Genomic DNA, 18832 nt, shown 5'->3' on the forward strand with positions numbered 1-18832 from the left:
CCTTAAAGTTACATTCGTAATGGATGTTAAAGACGATTCAGCATTAGCAATAACAACGCGTCTGTTACGTTACTCCCTCGTGATTTGAAAGATTACTCTGCCCTTTGATCAGTCAGGTTCAAGTTCAAGACCTTTATTTGTCCCTGAGGGGCGATTCATTTAGCAGCAGTAGGAAAGAAATTGACATACAGTACATAACAAAGACAACAACATCAATTAAAAATACAGACCAAATGGGGAAATAAATACCACAACATTAAAAGTTCAAGTCCCAGTGTGCCTTAAGTGCAGACATTAACAGCTTAATACAAAATCTTGGTTGTATCCAAATTAACGTTTACTGATGGTCGCCGTTTTGCCAACGTTACGTTACAACACACAATACAGTGCCAGTTGGGAGATTGATCATTTTTATTTGATTAGCTAAGCAGTTCTATAAAATCATCTTACTCTTACACATCACAGCAATAAGGCTGCACTAATTCGACCAGTGGGGAAATAATAAATATAGTGGGATTAAATAGGCTAAACATATAACTGTGTACATGTGATGAATCTTTTGAGATTTTATATTTGTTTTACAGTAGATTGGCTACAAGGCCCTTGAGTGTAATGTAATACAAGAATAGCCAGAACTAAAGGTGGGGATGTTGCCAGTAAACTGTAGAGACCAGGAGGGTCAGACCAGGAGAAGAAGGAGCTGAGGAAATAAGAGGGAAGGGAAGAGGAAAAAAATCAGTGAGGAGATGATGAAGAGGAGGCTCCAGATTCAGAGAGAGGGAAAGAGGCAGGGAGCGATCAGGAGAGGAAAGATGTCAGAGATGAATAAGGTAGATCTGCAATTCCCCCTGGACCCCCTGGAAAGATGGGTGATCGTGGCTCATTTGTGGTCATTATTAAGTTTTTATTTACAATAAGTACTTAGGTATTGTCTAAAGTCTCTTTCCCAAAATTCAGCATTGGTTCAGAATTACAGCCACTAGAGCCAGTCCCACAATGCGCTTTCCTAGTATGTACCATTTCTGAGTCTGTAGCTTTTGAGGAGGAGAGAGGGGGGCAAGGTGGAGGCTAGGGGTACGGCCTTGAGCAACTCCCACTTTGCTCGTTTGAAAGCCATGATGTCTCTCTTTCATCGGTGGGCTAAATTCTCGGGATGGGAGAAGGGGAGAAATGGGAGGTAACCTTACGAGGTCATAAGGGGTATTATTGTTGCAACAATCCCAAACAATGGCCAATACTGTCAAGAATACTCAACAGGCGCCTGGGGGGCTCACTTGGTAGAGCGCACGCCCATAAATATGGCTTTACCCCCAAATGCTGCGGCCGCAGGTTTGACTCCGACCCGCAGCATGTCGTTCCCCGTTGCTCACGCCCTTCATGTCTCCAGCTGTCCTATATAAATAAACAATCCCTGTGACCGCACAAGCACAGAGGCTTCAGCTTCTGATACTTCACATGTGTGGTAGAGAGGTCTTAAATGGAGCAGAGGTTTGCAAATGTGCAGGTATACATTTTGTATTAGTTTGTGTTGTGGTGTAGATCATTCTGGGTATTGACTAAAGAGGGGAGGGTAGTTTGTTTGTATGAGTTCAGTGTGTGCAGAAGTTGGCCATTTGCTGGTAAAGTAAGAAAGAAAAGGCCAATCAAACCGGCTTAGACATACTGGGTTGGCTCTGTAGTTTAATTAAACAAGGAATTATGGGATTAGTGCGAGGCTCCCATTACAGGCCACTTGAGGAAGGTCTGGGAGAATATCTTTTTGTACCCCCCCCCGCTGCCCCTCTTGAAAGCTCCCACTAGAGAATTCTCAACGGATTACATGTAGCCGCAGGACATGCTGCGGCATTAATTAAATCATTTCTTTTACCATTTAGTCCCAGCAAAGATTTGATTTCCTAAATAGCAAAGGTAAAGAACATACATTCATACACATGCATGTCTTTAAAGAGAGTCTCCATATGCAGAATATGTTTTGTTTGTTGCTGGTAGGTTGGTGGAGGGATGCGGTGTGAGTGCAGGAGGGGGCGGGGGGATGCTGCAAAGCAATTTGGCACTAACTCAGCGTGACAACTCTTGAGGCCACTGCAGTGGGCTGGGATCACTTTCCAAAAGGCACCTCTGAGTCCTCAGGGTGCTGCTGCGACAGGATGGACTCTATTTGTTTTCCCTCCACATGCTACTGGATTTAGGGGAGGAGAGGGGCAGAGAAGGGAGAGGGGGGGGGGGGGGGGGGGGGGGGGGGGGGGGGGGGGGGGGGGGGGGGGGGGGGGGGGGGGGGGGGGGGGGGGGGGGGGGGGGGAGTGAAAATGAAGCTACTCGTCCTCACAGTAATTCCGCTCTCTGTCAGCCCACACTGCATGGATTTGACATCGGAGAAAGATAACGGTCTATGGCTTGTTGTTTCCTGTTTTTACCTATTTCCATCTTCTTTTTGAATCACTTTACTACCAAAACCACTAAATGTAACTCAACAACCAATATTATCTGATTATCTACTTTATGACTCCTTTAGTTTAATATTGTTTTTGTGTAAATGCATATCATGTGGGTCTGTATATTTCAGAAATTTAAATAAAATAGGTTTAGAAAAAAAGGAACTTACAACTCAGCCTTTAACTGGATGATCTCATGACACAAAACATATGAGATTAGATAAAGATTGTGGTGCTTACAGAAAATGAAAATGAAAAATCAACAGAAATTTGTCTTTCCAGAGACATGAGCCATGAATAATCTCACTGTAAACATATTTTTGTATAATATTATTGTTATTATTATCATTACTACTATTATTATATTGTTTAAAGTGTACATAGAGACAGCTGTTTAGCACCATTAATTATTTGGTAACATCTGATCACAGAATAAGCAGATGAGAATGAAGAATTCTCTACATGCCTTTGTTTCGGCAGTAACATTTCATTTGCACTTGAATAATATGAATTTTAAGTGTTCTTGCCAGAGTAGAGACTCAATATAAACTGGGTCACCTGAGAGCAGATTTGAAAAGCAGAGCTGAGAATGAAGCTCCCAATAATTGGACATGTAAATGGCCCAGCCATCGCCGGCAGTGTCCCGGCCACCGCAGCAGCATCGCTGGGCTGGTATTGCATGCTTGCAGCAGCTCCACGCTCATTTAGGATGGCAACACAATGAGGATGGAGGAGAATAAAGTTTGACAGGCCGGTGGATCAGGAGGGTCAGCTCCTCTCTCCAGCTGATAATGGAAAGCAGAGATTATGCTAATGAGACAGACGCCCAGAGCCGATAGAGGGGCTAAACCTGGACTTCATCTTTGTCTCCACCAGATCCCTCGATTGGCATGCTACGTCTTATCGGGAGAATGGGAGCATGGAGCAGCTTCTCACAAACACACTCACACACACACACACTAACACACACACACACACACACACACAGGGTTTGCAATTGTGCTGTGGTATAAATAACAGCCTGGTTTTGTTACAGAGAGAATACGATTAGGATAGAAAAACATCCATGCTTTTATTTTTTATCAGATCACTGACATCATGTGCAGCAACTGCAAACACACACACAAACACACACACACAAACACAATCCACACACTTTCTTTAAAAAACACATCTAATTAAAGTCCAATTGCATCATATTCATTGTTGCAGTAAAATGGGACATTCTGATTAATTAAAAATGATAGCTGTAATTCTATAGTTATGTTCTAGGGAGAGAGATTTATTATCAAATTAATACCCAATTATGTTTTTTCCCAATGTACACTAAGTGTCTACTGTGCTCTAAGTCTACGGCTTTTATTCTTTTCCTGTCCTGAAGTGAACTTGAACAAAGACTTTTTGTTTGAGATAAGTCCATCAGTGCCTCCCAATGGGATCATTCTGACAGAAGGAAGCGCAGGCAGGAAATTGGTTAGCATTGGTCGGTGGTAGTTTCTCCAGCCACAAGTACACTGTCCAAATCATTTATATAAATAATTGCATTATTAACCTTCAAAGGTAAATATTTGGTAGATGTGTTTATTGTGTTGTGTAGAGAAACAGCGCTGTAAAACCCACACCAAAACAATTTCCAACAGAAATAAAGGCTCTGATGTTGTTATTTGTACATCTATTTAATTTTTTGAGTAAATTATTCATTTGCTGTATATATTTCCTGTGTATTTTCCATCTCAACACTGCCTGGAATTTATTTCTGCTGGGAAAACAAAGAATTCTATTTTTATTTTATTTTTAGGATTCAATGTTTACCCACCATACACCATGTTAGAGTTTTGGATTTGAGTATTGGAAATGTTGGGTCTTTATAAATTATGGAGTGTGGTCTAGACCTACTCTATCTTTAAAGTGTCTTGAGATAACTCTCTTCATAGCTGTTGTGAATTGATACTATAAATAAAATTGAATTGAAATTGAATAAAACAGGAACATGACTTTTTTGTGCGCATTATTTATTGTGATGGTGTTGCCTATGTTGTAAACTGTGTGAGGTTGAAACTGGTTGGCGTTTGAAATACAAGAAGGATGTTAATTTCCCTTTTGTTTTCTTGTTGTGAGATTTCCCATCCTCCCATCCTGGCTTCCCTGACTTACTTTATGTGACACTGAATGAGGTCTTTCATGTATTTAAAGTAGCCTACCATATGGTTTGGTTTGTGTTATGTAAGAGCAGGACAGGGATTGTGACACCTTCGTTAGATAGATGACACAAGTCCAGAGTAAGACTGCAGTGTGTAAACAGAGCACTGAAAATACTGTTCCCGACTTTGACCAAGACATGGGGACAAAGAGCGACGGAGCTCTGGAGAGCTGCATGAAACTAATTATGGGTCATTTTGAAAATCATATTAGTTCCAGTATAATTACACTCAGGATCTGCTTTCAGTTGGGCTCCAGAGGCTCTGACCGGTGGAACACACTACACTGGCTCAACAACTGATGAATTTATTATAATTATTATTGTGCAAAACCAATGCGTGCAAAATGGTGTGTTGATGCCTCAGTTTGGTCTGCAGCTGTTGTGTTTGTGTATGTGAGAGATAAAAGAAGGAGAAAGTGGCAGTAAAAGTCTTTTCTAGTGTGCTGTCGCTGATAAGCATCTTTGTGTGTGTGCTATCTGCTCAGCCTGAAGGCAGGATTTACCCCACCTGCCTGCTCTCCTCACTGCCCGCACTCGCACCGGGACTAGCTGCCTGCCACACACCTCTCTTCAACATCACACACTGTCAAGTCAAGTGCGTTTTATTTATTTTTGCCCTCAGACTGGAACTAGCTAAATCTGGTCTCTGTGAGCAGTTAAACACCTATGAAGCAGGACATGTTGAGTCCTGAAGTGACAATCCTCTCTCCTGACGGTGGTTTATTTACCACCACCCCCTGGGATAAGACTATAGACCATAGATTAGGTTTGTGTACCGTGTAGGGTTAGTGTGACTTTTATTTTTTTGTTATTTTGGTGAATGGACACTTTAATCAACATGCTAGCTAATTCCTTCCGACACATTTACCCTTAATTGCAAACAGATGAAATTAACAGAGAGGGTACAAACTAGAGTTTAAATTAGAATTAATGAACATTGAAATTCTTAAGCTGTTATTTACGTGTTTTTCCCAAGATTATAATTTTGATAATTTATTCCTGTTGATCATACTACTACTAGTGTTTCTACTACTACTTTCTCCTTAAAAATATTCTAGCGTATATAGTCACATGACTTTGCCTGAACTAGTCAGCCTCATGGAAAGCATAATGCAGTGTCCGTAGTCTGGAAACATTTTGGCTACCTTGGAAAAGAGGATTTAGTTCAACGTGATTAATAATCGTTCATTTATTGTTTTCAAGGTAAAATGATAAAAAGGGTAAAAGGTAAAAAACTCCAAGCAGTAGAAGACTACAATAACATCCTCCCCTTTTAGGCTGCTGACGGCCCTCAGCAGCTGAGCAGCGCTGGCTGCAGGCATGTGAATAGATGGGGCCATAGTGAAGTGGAGAGCTGCTGGCTGTGGCTCTTTTAGCCATCGTGTCTTGGTTGTGAAGGCTCTTTGGACGCCTCTTTCTGGTCAGTTGCCCAGGGCTTTTCAGGGCCAATAGAGGCAGCACCTCAGGGGGCTGCTGGCAGTGAAAGAGAGGAGCAGCCCCGGCGGACTCTGCGCAACTTCAATAACACTTCCCGCATTTTTAAGAGTTAAAGAGGTGAAATGGTACCGAGGCTTGACATGGAACACGTAGATGGGGGAAGTTGTTGGAACCTGAAACAAATTTGATTTATTCAGATTTTGCTGCATTTTAACATACTTGAGTTTTAAATTTCTGTCCAACAAGGGTGACCAGATGAGAATGGCTAAAATTTGGGACAAATGTATTATTGTTAATCATCTGTCATATAAAACTGCAGTACTCCACTCCAGGGGTGGGTCCTCCCGGTACCTGCAGAGACATTTTTGTTTTTTAGCCACATGTTCTTATGGTCCCCAGAGTCCAGCCTTAGCCTTAACTTCAATAATGAATTAACAAAAAATAACAATCTGTGTTACCAAAAATTGCGCCAAGTTGCCTAAGTAGGTCGTACGTAGCCTACTGTTGCAGACAACGAGCAGCCAAAGGTAGCTGGCTGCTGAAAAACTCAATCACCATTATATTAATGTTCTATCAGAATATAACTACTTGAGACTCTGCTTTTGAGACTTTGTTGACAATTAGGGCAGGATTTGGGATTTGTGGACAACTGCCTGGATTTCGGGACTGTCCTGAATTTTTCTGGGATTTTTCGGCGATTTCTGCTCACCCTATGTCCAACAGCATTTATTAGCATGAAGCTCGGTAGTAATACTGCAGAAGCACCTGGCACAGTCCTACATTTCCTAAACCTTTTGTGTCTTATAAATTTACTGACGCCTGCCAATGCAAATTTAAGAACAGAAAAAAGAAATTTACATTTTCTACAAAACTCTAGAGAATTGTTTTCTATGGAAAGAGCAGTTTTTAGTTACTCCCTAAAGTTTTTATAAAATGTTTTTTTTTTACGTAAGCTTACTGTAATATCAGCTGCAGGTTCATTTCAGTTATGCTGCAATGGCATATTTTCATTTAATTCACAGATTTTAATTCGTGTACCAACAACGCAGGGCCTCCAATTGAAGGTATGAAAATTTGACTAATTGAGGCCAAAGACAAAGTTTTAAAATGTATTCAAAGAACACAAAAGAAAGTGAAATAAAATCTGCCAGTTGGCAGCGGAAGCCGCTCCTCAACAATGGCGACAAATTCAAGCCCAAGTGAGAGCAGCGCTGCAGCGTCGCCGCTGCCTCTGCGCACGCTCCCATTCACACACTTCAGCATTGTTCCTGCCTTTGTTCCAATACAGCTCCAACACAATGGTATTTAGTCACAACAAATACAGCAAAAGTGTATAGTAAGCATCCGGAGTGGACTGTGTGCAACGTAGGCAGTTTTACAATGATGGGTAAAATATTTGCCAAAAGATTAAGGGAGTCTGCACACTTTCTGTGCGTAAAAAAAAAAAAGTATGTAAAAATCCCAACTTTTGTTGTTTGCCTATGAAAAAAACCTTGACTGCTGCCATAGATATATGGTCTCACAGAAAGCTATAGGATCTGTTACAGCCGAAAACACTGCATAGAACTGGCACTGAACTCAATCCAGCCCACACAAAGATGCTGGCTGTATCAGGGCATTATGTCTTAGCAAACTGTTATTAATGCAAAGTCTTTATCTTCCTTCCTCCCCAGGCACTAGCATGCATGTGTCTTTATTTTGTAGATAAAAAATAGCATAAACAAAAATTGCTGACTGTCAATATAAACACTGATAAAGATTAGAGCTGGGAGCAAATATAATAATAAGAGGGCCTCTTAAGATATATTGGACACAGCAAAGCTCTCAGTGGACAGCTGCAGGCTTAAAGAAAGCAATTGCAGAAAGTTTTAAAGAGCAATAGAATAATCTTATTTTGGAAGAAAGTGGATTAACAATCAGAGCAGCGCAAATAAAACGAAGTGATCTGAGCTAGTTGAATGTCTTTACAGATTCTGTTGGAAAGCTTTGAAATGATCTCTGATACAATTGTAAGAGATGGAGGAATAGGTGAGCTTTTCATCTGCTGCTTGTCACTCCGGGGGGGGGGGAGGCCATCCTTCTGCTTATGTGTTCATGCTAAACTTGGCCACTCATAAAAGTGTAATGCACTGCTGTTGCAGTATGGCGTCATAACATCATCTATGTAGAAACACCAGAGGACACTGTAAATTCTTCGTGCTATTACAAATTGTTCAAATTGACAATGAAAGCTACCCGTACGTTGGAAAAGAGAAGCTAAGAAAGATTGTGGGAAATATCACTTAAAAAATAAGTATTTTGTGTCATATAGTGTTGCCACATTTGTAAAGGTATTCAGTACTTGGGAGCAAGTTTGAAAAGATTCTACATCTTTCTTGTTGTGTGCAGACCCAAACGTCTGTCGGAATTCCCCACTCAGTCAGTCTCCAAGCCCACTGGTACCTTCTGTAGACTACATTTCTAAAACACCTAAAACAAATATATGGTTCCATTTAAAAGACCACTCAGGTGCACATGCTCAAGTGCGATTTGTCCCCCCTTTGTCCCTCCCCTGTGGGGACTCTGCCCGGTAACTACAGCCAACAAGAGCGCAAGGCATGGACATAGGGGAAACCAGGGGTGCGGCCATCAACAGCCAGTTCTACGGCCTGATTTAGTCCTTGTTGTGATTTCCTAATCATCCCTGTATCAGATGTGTTCTGGCCTAGCCCTGAACCAAACTGACGTAGTCACAAAGTCATCACAACGTCATCACAATGTCATCTGGCTTGCTAGGAAACATTGCTCAAAACGTTACAAATAGTGACTTTGCTAGGAACTATTTTCAGCGGCGGATTATTCCCTGTTTAGTTCTCTAGTGAGTGTCTGTTTCTCAGCCAGTGCAGCAGTGGCTGCTCAATGGCACAGAGGAAGAGGAGGTACATACACAGTATACACCGTCAGGGTTGTTTTATCTTTTCATGGGATAAGTGGGATGATGGTTCTTAAGTTTTTAGGTTTACAATGCAGCTATCACTATTTTAGTTTGCACCCCCATTATGGCATAGAATGTCCAAAATGAAGACTGTTCATTTTCTGCATATTATAGGTTCAGAAACTGGACAGTTTTTTATGTAAATGCTTTGATGATGCAACAATAAACCATACTCCAACTAATGTGAAAAATTACTAGTTGTAACTTAAATGCAACATGAAACCTAAAACAAGATTTACAGTAACTACCACTGGTTTAAGTCCCTGCATGGACCAAGTAGAGTGCATGGACTGGTAGCTGGAGAGGTGCCTGTTTACCTCCTGGGCATTGCCGAGCTGCCCTTGGCCCCCAACTGCTAAGGGCGCCTCCTATGAGGCAGCCCCCTTTGCTCTGACATCTGTCCTGCTACTATGAGTGTACTTAGGTCTGTGTGTGAACTACACAGTGAAACATAATAATTTAAATGTGTTTGAGAAATAAAGAGCAAAACTGAAATGTGATTTATAAGGATTTCAGGATCTAACAATGGGCTCACAGTCTCGAATTGGCCGAGAAAGCTTTTTTCTACTGAATGAGTCAAAAAATGAATTGGGCTGAATTGGGCAAAAACTGAAATGAATATAGTTACATGGGTGAACAAGGGGTTTACTAGGAAGAGACAGAATATCAGCTTGCTGTAACCCAAAGGTCAACATTCACACAACACACTGAGACCTTGGACCTGTGGATCCAACAGCAGAAAATCCCAGATCAGAGATTTTCACTGTCAGCCATTTCTGCTGTCAACAACTCAATTAGATTTGCCTACACTACAACAAGGGGTCTGGACATCAATCAGTTGCTCTTTCAGGTGTTCTGATAATGCCCTGACCTTTCTTGCGTAATCAATAAGCAGACATCTTGAACTGTACAAAAGAAATGCCAACTTCGAATGAGCAGATTGTCATTAAATTTATTGAGCACAATCATACTCCCAGGAGGCTAAAGCTCTGGCTCTGTTAGATTCAACCAGCTGCTCAAAATGCCCCATTGCATGTGCTTTTGATATATGACTAGATTAAATAGTTATCACATTTACTGGGCACATTGCCCCCTAGAGAATAAAGCCTTTAGTATTGAATGACCCTATGACATCACTGTTGATACCCAAGTTTCAATTAGAAGTAGTTAGTTCCATCTCCACCTCAGCTGACCACAAACATTAACCGAATATGAAGGCAATTTATGCCCTTAGTCTTTGTTTATAATAAATCAAGCATCAAATATGACCACAGCGCCGTCCCTCCGACACACAGGCAAGTATTGACATGAAGAGGTGATTATGATCCTTATTGTTTTTACAAGATAAAGTGTTTTTTGCCAAATAAATGAATAAAAAGCAATTCTCCCCCTCTATACCAAAGATGTACCAAACTGAACTGAAACACATGACCCCCAAAACCATGATATGAACTGAACCGTTTCCACCCCTACTGATATATTACAGGACCATTCACACACACTGGGCACAGTAAGCTGTTTGCCTGATGTTACTCTGCGGTTGTAAATCATGGATGTAGAAGATGAAAATACAGAAAATCCTTTGGAGAAAGAACAACGGGGATCAATAAGAGAAAGGTTTTTATTTGTTTGTTTTTACAACCTGGTGTCTAAAGGCGTTTTTCCATTACATGCTACCTGCTCAATTTGCCTTGACTCTACTCGTCTTTTTTGGTTTTCCATTATGAAAAAAAGTCTCTGGTACCTGCCAACAGGTACTTTTTTTTAGTTTCACCTCCATTGAGGTTCCAAGCGAGCTGCAGTGATACCAAAAGATGACGTGAGAACCTGAAGATTACCAATTGGTCGAAGAGAATCGTCCTAGACAAACCCACAGCTTCCAGCTTCTTTTGAAACTAAAAGTGTCTTCTGGCTGTTGCAACGCCATATGCCGAGAATCAATAACAACACAACTTCGGTGTTTTGTATGTGTGTTGCGTTAGGTCACGGCAGTTTCCTGCGGTGCTGCTATGACAATTAGCCATGCTCGCCTCACAATTGAGGCGGTACTAAGTCTGCAATGGAAAATTGAGGACAGGGCACCACAGCCAAGCCGAGTAGAGCTGGCACTAGCATTGGGTTGGTACCATAAGTGACTAATGTGAAGAACAATCTTTGAAATGTGTCCAGTATTAGGTGAGAACGCTATAAACAAGCTGGAATGTAACCCTATGGGACAGATGTTCAGCATCAGTCATCATCCACTAAAAGTTCTGATTTGCTGCTGACAGATTCTGATTATTCACATGGAGTTTGGTGGGTGTGGTGATGGTGATTTTGGGGCTGTTTCATGTTAAACACAAAGTCTTACTCTTTAACACAAAGGTCTATCTCATTAGGGATCCTTTCCATAATGTTGTCAGACACTGATAATAATCTGAGCCTCTTAGTGGCAAGAAATGCTTTTTAGGAGATTGAAATTAAAAGTGGGCATTTTACCATTAGCATTACAATGCAACAAGTTTGACCACTGCTTACTGCAGCTGTCTTGCTTCATACTGGACCAATGTCAAAACATGTTGTTCCCATCGGTCAGAAAAAAATGGGAAAATATGGTCCAGGTTGGAAAAAAAACAAAGTTACCCCTTTGAATGTTTTCTCAACTGCACGTTTTCAGCCGCAAGAACATGAAAACTTAGCCTTTCCCACAGTTCATCGGTTATCTCATTGATATATTTTTCATTAAATGAATTGAAATCATTTTAACATGAGGAAACATTATGCTACACTCAGCTCTGAAAAGAGCAACAACAACAGATGTAGGTTGTTAGCTTATTTCATATACTTTATATTTAATAGAATGAAGACACCTGCTGCTTGAAGTGGCTGTAGGAGGCACACCGTTTTACTTCCAACCGGACTCCAGTAAACAGTGTAGTGAGTGGACCACAGCAAACCCTCCCACTGCTTATGTACATTCATTCAAAGCAGGAGCATTAGAAATCAGCTCGGCAGCGCAGAGGAGAAGCTTTCCTTTCAGCATTTTGCTGTTGTCTAGCTCAATCGTGTCACTTTGAGGGAGTCTATTCAGAGGTATTCATGCATCTGCCTTCAGGCCACAATGGCCGCCACTTTATAAACTGTCAGCCTGCTTGCCTCAAGCCTTTGGTTCATATTGTTTCCTTTTCTTTAATGAACTTGGAGGAGTTCATCAACTTCTTCAATGGCAAATGGTAGCCCAAAATATCCGACGGGCCTCTTAGCCCATTTTAGATTTTTTTTTCCTGTTAGCAGCTGTTTATATTTCAGCAGACCATGCATGGACATTGACATCGGGAGATCTGTGTCCACATGCTCAAATTCTATTGGTGTCTGAACAGGGCTCGAAATGATGAACAATGCTGACTTTAAGGCCAGCATTTGTAAAAAAAACACCTGTTTTTGTGCCTAGTGTTTTTTCAAGTTCTCCAACGTGAAGCTCTCATTGATTCCTGCTCAAATCCGGCTGTACGATCACATGGTCTGGCTTTTCTTCCAGTGACACATCGTTTGGATATGATAACCAAAATATTCTCACTGACAATATACACACAATGTACTCACCTGTACATTTTGGAGCTAATCACATGAATCAGTTTTGATAAATTGAATTAATTAGAAGGCGTTGATTATCATGAGATAAATCCACACTGCCTTTGTTCCCAGATTATGTTATTTTGAAGCAGGAAGGGTGATTTTACATTAAGGATCATTAGAGATGTGTCACTGTCTGAAAGTAAAGAACTGAAATCATCTAACTTGTTGAGGTGTGGCATTGATGGACACTGTTGTCCCACAATACAATGCACAACAGAAATGGAGGAGCCGCTCCCAACTGGAAATACTGTGGACTGTGATTTAAAGGCTCTGATTCCATCTCAGAAAACATAAGGAGTGTGCATTATTAATAGAGTGCATGTAATTTTATTTTGCGATATTGTTTTATAGTTCTCTGGAAAATAAGACATCTATCTGAATTATAAACTAAAATCAATTAAAATTTGATAAAGGTACTGTATCAAATTGATGCAAAAAAGCCTCTAAATGTGTAATTTTTCACTAATTCTTTCAACATTATGGCACTAAATTGTTTTAAGTAATGTTTTTAAATTTTAAAGTTTGGTTTGATAATATAATGTATAATAACAATATAGTTATGTAATCATTTTAATTAACAATAATTATGTTTCTTTTTGAAGCACTCATCAAAACCAGAAATTACAAAATGAACCAAAATGGGAAACGGGAAAAAGAAAAACATACAACTATCATTAAGAGTTTCATAGATAACACAACCTGCTGACACAAATCCAAGAAAGGCTGGCAAGTTTCTCCAAGTGTGTGAGTGAGTGAGTGTGTCAGTGAGCATGTGAGTGAGAGCATGTGAAAGAGTGTGAGAGTGAGGTGAGAGTGTGTGAGGGAGAGTGTGTGAGTGAGAGGGTGTGATTGAGTGGGTGAGTAGTGATTGTGCCAGTGTGTGACTGAGAGTGTGTGTGTAAGGGAGAGTGTGTGAGTGAGAACATGTGAGAGAGAGTGTATGAGTGTGAGTGGTTGAGTGAGTGTGTGAGAGAGTAATGAGTGAGTGCGTGTGAGAGAGAGCGTGGTAGAGAGAGTGTGTGAGACTGTTTGAGTGAGTGAGTGAGTAAGTGAGTGTGAGTGTGTGTGTTAGTTACTCAGATACAGTCTGGCGTCTTTAATTCTGTATTAAACAGGTAGCCAAAGTACAGACATTAACAAAGGAGTGATATGATCTCCTTTCTTGTTTTTTTCTGTGAGTCTGACTGCGGCATTGCATGGAATGTTATCAAACAGATGAAAGTTATTGCAGTACAGTGTTTATTATTTTATGTGTTTATGTGGGAAAGAACCGCAATCAAACTAACCAATCAAATAAAGGGTGTGACTCATTTAGTTTGAAGGACATAATCATGGTCCAATAAAAAAACAATCACAATATAACCATTGGAATGTCTGTAGATTTTTACATTATATTCTTCTTCTTTTTTAATATTCAAACCCTCTGTATGGGTAAATGCTTTAAACTTTAAAGGAGCAAATATACAGCTGATGTTGTCATATGAGAATGGTTATATCCTCTGCTCTGATTGGTTATCACAGTACATGGCTACTGGAGGTTAGGTTTTTCTGCTCTGAAAGACTGCATGACACTTCAGTGTGTGCTTATTATTTTTAAAAATAAACTGATATACAGATGGGTGACCAACACAGAGAATAGAGGCAGAGATGTTTCCTATTTTTTCACACCGCCTCAAACCATAACTCAAAACACTCTGACACGACTGAAAATGGTCTGTATTTATGTAGTACTTTTCTAGTCTGAACGACTATTCTAAGTGTTATCCGTAGTACAGGAACCATTCACCATTCCACCGTGGCCGAGGCTGTCGTACAAGGTGCCACCTGCTAATCAGATAAACATACACACACATTTACACTGCGATGGTGCAACATCGGGGGCAACTTGGGGTTCAGTGTTTTGCCTCAACATGTAGACTGCAAGACCAAGGATCGAACCACACATTTCCAATTGGTAGAACACCTGAGCCACCGCCGCCCCGCAGCGTGACGCGAGTTGCTGGATGATCTTCCACACCCTGAAGCAGCAGCACTGAAGCTGGCTCAACACACAGACTCTCACTTTCGTTTGTCACCTAGCTGCATATTGATATAATAATACTAATAATACTATTAATATTATTAGATTTCTGTTCAAAATATGTATTCATATTTAATTCCATTCTGCCAAAGCCTGATTAAACATACACTCTCATCTTTAGGAAAAATTACATGTACACAAAAAAATAAATAACAAGCAATGAGAGCAAAAAGCCAGAAGATAGTGTGAGATCAGCTTTGTAAGCTGAGGGCAGAGTGTGCTCCCTGCTCTATTGTGAACAATGCTCGGTTCCCATTATCAGTGTGTTAAATATGTCGCTCAGATCCTTCTAATGCAGTGACGGAGAGATGGCCATTAATCCACTTTCATACCTTTCAGTAGCGTGACCATTTACTCAACCCCCCCCAAAACTGCCAGGCCTTTATGCCACAGTAATCTTGCTACATTTAAGGTCATTTTCTAGCCAATTACACTGGATGGTTGCAATTGGTGAATGTGATTTCCACCGTCAATTGATGGAGAAATCCATGAAAATGCCATCTAATAGATCCAAGCACATGGCCCTATGTATGGAAATTTCAAACGGGATTTCAGAGATGCATTTAGTCACTCGCTAAAATAATTGCTTCAACCATTTCCCATTTATCAAGAACTCACTAATAATATAATTACTATATGATGTACTCAGTTATAAACACAATCTCTACAGCCAATTTAAATTTTTTAATTAGATTACAAAAATTAGAAAAAAACAGCTGATGATTGGATAAAAAAATTATATAAAACACAATTTCCAGCTGTCTTTTGAAATACAAATAATATGATTATGTACACCACTGATATAATACCTTGGCTGCGTGTAAGTACATTATGTCTTTTCATACTTAATGTTTTCTGTATTTATGATGTCAAGTCTGTAACACTGAGGTCAAATCAACATGTAGTGCAGCAGATGTTAATATTACACAGATGATCTTATCCAGTATTCCATTTTTGGTTTCATGTGTAAAAATGAAAGCAGGATGCAAAAGGACATTTTCTTACAGTATTTCTGGACAGACTCAATCAGTCAGGGTTTGTGTCTTAAAGCCAGCTGTGTTTGACGCGGCAGCTGGCTGTGAAGATGAAGCCTCTCTGAGTGCAAATCCTGGCATATTGGCATCTAACAAACCAATCAAGCACAACATATCATATGAACCTCCTAAAGCCTTCATTTTCTTCACCTTTTAAGCTCTCTTTGCTTTTTTGTTTTTAAAGAAAACTAACTAGTAAAATATCAAAAACCCAGAGTATGTTTTATGAAGGCTACATTCTATCAAATGGAAAAATTTAAAATCACACTATATAAATGAACAAATTGGAAACTTAGGGATGTCCAGTAATTACAAAACGTTCTATGTGTTTGAACAAAGCCTGACCACTAAATGGGTTTGTTAAAAACATGACTGTAGGGGTTCTCACCGAGGGCTCAGTTAAAGTGTTGACATTTTATTAATTTGCTGTAGTCATATTGTATGTGCTGTGTTTTGTGATTTTTTTTTCTGTTTGCCATTGTCTTGTGTGTATCCTTTGCAAATGGGCTGTTAATGGGATGCCGAGGCCTCTGACTGCCCTCCTCCCCGTTCGGCCTGTTGGCTCTTTGTGCAGCGCTCCTCTTTTGTTGGCTGATCAGCTTCCCATTGGGTCGCCAGACAAGATTCTTGGCATTTGTCGGCGAAATGAAAGGAGGATTAAGAGATGGCTACTGAACACTCCATGGCAAAGAAGTGGGTTGCTATTCTCCTATTCAAAGCCTCTCTCAGTTCACTAGCTCCCCTTCACATATCTATTGGTTTTCTCAAAGACATCGCTGACAAGTCCAAAGTGCTTGTAGAAATAAAGAAAAATCAACAAGTAGGTCAGCCCCGACAAAAATGCTAATGGATGTTTAAAAAGAGAGTAAACCCACAATTAGCTGCACTATAGGTTCTAATTACAACAATGATGTAAAGCTTATTTCATTACATGCATTTGATTGGCTTCTAAAATGTGAAAATTGTCAATGAGTTAGTTTGTCTGTTTGATTAACAAAAGTAAACGTGGAAAAACAGCCAATACCTGAGCAAATGTTTGCTGTTTTTATTTCATGAATGGTTGGGTTTTAAAGATCACTACTTGTGGGGGATCTCTGGGCACCTCACGATTCAATTCCAATTCAGAGGCCAACGATTTGATTCTAAACCGATTATTAATGCATCTTGATGCAACAATTTGTTTATGTACATTTCCATGCGTGATTTAAAAAAATATACATTTAAAACTCAGTGTGTTAGATTTGGACATATGCAGTATTTGTCACAAACGTAGTTGAAATGAAATGTATTTGTCTACTGAGGTTTTTATTTTGAAGACATCCCATGCATATGCCTTAAACATGCTTGTGAAAGTCTCACAGTGATCTTCCATGTCAGATGCTCAGTCATGTTTAAAGGGGGAAAATTGGCATGAGGTGGTCAGATGTAATGTGATTAAGGAGATGAAAAGCCTTTATGTCTTTTGCTTAATAATTTTGTGTATGTATTATTAGATCACGTGTATTTAGATTGTGTGTATTTATACAAAACTTTTTTTTTTGGGCCATTTTTGTGTGTTTTTTCTGCACTCTTGCCTAAACTCTAATTTGTTGTCCATCACCCCATCCTATTTCCGTCACTCTGTTTTCCGATATGTAAATGTCTGTAGAAAGTCACTTTTAAATAAAAATCAACGCATTAAAAAAAAGACAGAATCACGATGCATCTAAGAATTGATGTTGGGTTGAAACCATTTCCTCTACATGTGATACCTACACACTTTATTTTTCTTATTAATTAATGTGTGAAATTCCTAGAAACCTTGTGCAGGTGCAGCTGAGCATCGATTCAGAATTCTCATTAATCAGCTTTCAGCAGAATGTTGTTAAGAGATGATCTTAGCATGGGATTGATGTGTTTCTGTTTACTGATTTAATAAATGGTTCAGAGTGAGTACGTTGGTATCATGTCAGGCATAACATTAGCTTGATTTTTGACATTTGACTTTAAATTATTCTTCTGCCAAATTATGATACATCTTCATATTGGTAAATATCCTTATGATAATCCATTTGTATATTTGAATGTACATTTATTTAACAACAATATTTCACATGCAATGTCTAAAAAAATGATTAAATTCTGAAGTGGTGCAATGTGTTCTTCATATGAAATTTGTGCATTTTGGGGATAGGTTGGTTAAATAAACTGAAACCTTCCATATACAGTACAGATACATTGACTCACTCATTAATCTTTGGCCTTATGAAGATTGTCATTATTTAACTGTTGATGTTTTTCCACTAATACTAAAAAGATCTAATACTAAAACTCTGTTGATTACATGTATTACCAAATAAAGCCTTTGAGCTCACATGTGAGGCTTGCTACTCTTATTTCCTGTGTGTCTTTACTTCATCCTGCTCCCTATACTGCCACAGTGACCCAGTTTCCCCGTGTGGGGATCACAGTGGGATCTTGTATTGCGGCCCTGCCAGCTTCCTGGTCACACAATTAACCCCTTCATCCTACACAAGGAGAGGGAGACCTGAACACAGGGGGTTTGGCTCAAAGTGACGAAATATTACATTACCTGTCATTTAAAACTTAGAATTGCTATATAGGTCAGAGTGTGTTGCTCAGGGACACATTGGTTGATGTATCCAAGATGGAATCAAACCCGGGTCTCCCACACCAAATACATGTGTCCACTGCGCCATCACCATCCCCATCAAATATTCTAAACATCAATTGCAATTGGGAGCATTCAGCCTGATTTCACTAAAACATGTTTTTAGCTAAGAGCTCACCATGTAGATAGAGTAACATATCCTTTATCCCCGTTATAGGGATGTGAAAGATGAACCCATTTGGTGTCAATAGGACTAATTGTTTGTCAATTACTGTACTCACTAGGGCTGCAACTGAGGACTCTTTACATTGTTAATTAATCCGTTGATTACCTTCTAGATTAATGGATTAGTTATTTGGTTTTTAGAATTTCAAGAAATGGTGGAAAATGTTGATCTGTGTTTTAAAACATAATCCACAAATGTCTGTTATGTCCCCAACTCAAAGATA

At 39.7% G+C, this 18832-nt stretch overlaps 1 protein-coding gene and 1 long non-coding RNA gene across 4 annotated transcripts in view; one reads left to right on the forward strand and one right to left on the reverse strand.

Moving 5' to 3' along the window:
* LOC117947955 overlaps positions 1 to 4404 on the forward strand; it is a 16055-nt gene extending 11651 nt beyond the window's left edge. The window contains exon 3 of the long non-coding RNA XR_004657370.1: positions 4367 to 4404. This is a non-coding gene — a long non-coding RNA (uncharacterized LOC117947955). The remainder of the gene's footprint in view (positions 1 to 4366) is intronic.
* The window catches only part of LOC117947954 (paired box protein Pax-7-like), a 91933-nt gene that overhangs the window by 65062 nt on the left and 8039 nt on the right, over positions 1 to 18832 (reverse strand). The gene's annotated exons all lie outside the window — the stretch shown is intronic.

This window comes from Etheostoma cragini, chromosome 7 (genome assembly GCF_013103735.1).
Source record: "Etheostoma cragini isolate CJK2018 chromosome 7, CSU_Ecrag_1.0, whole genome shotgun sequence".
NCBI lineage: Eukaryota > Metazoa > Chordata > Actinopteri > Perciformes > Percidae > Etheostoma > Etheostoma cragini.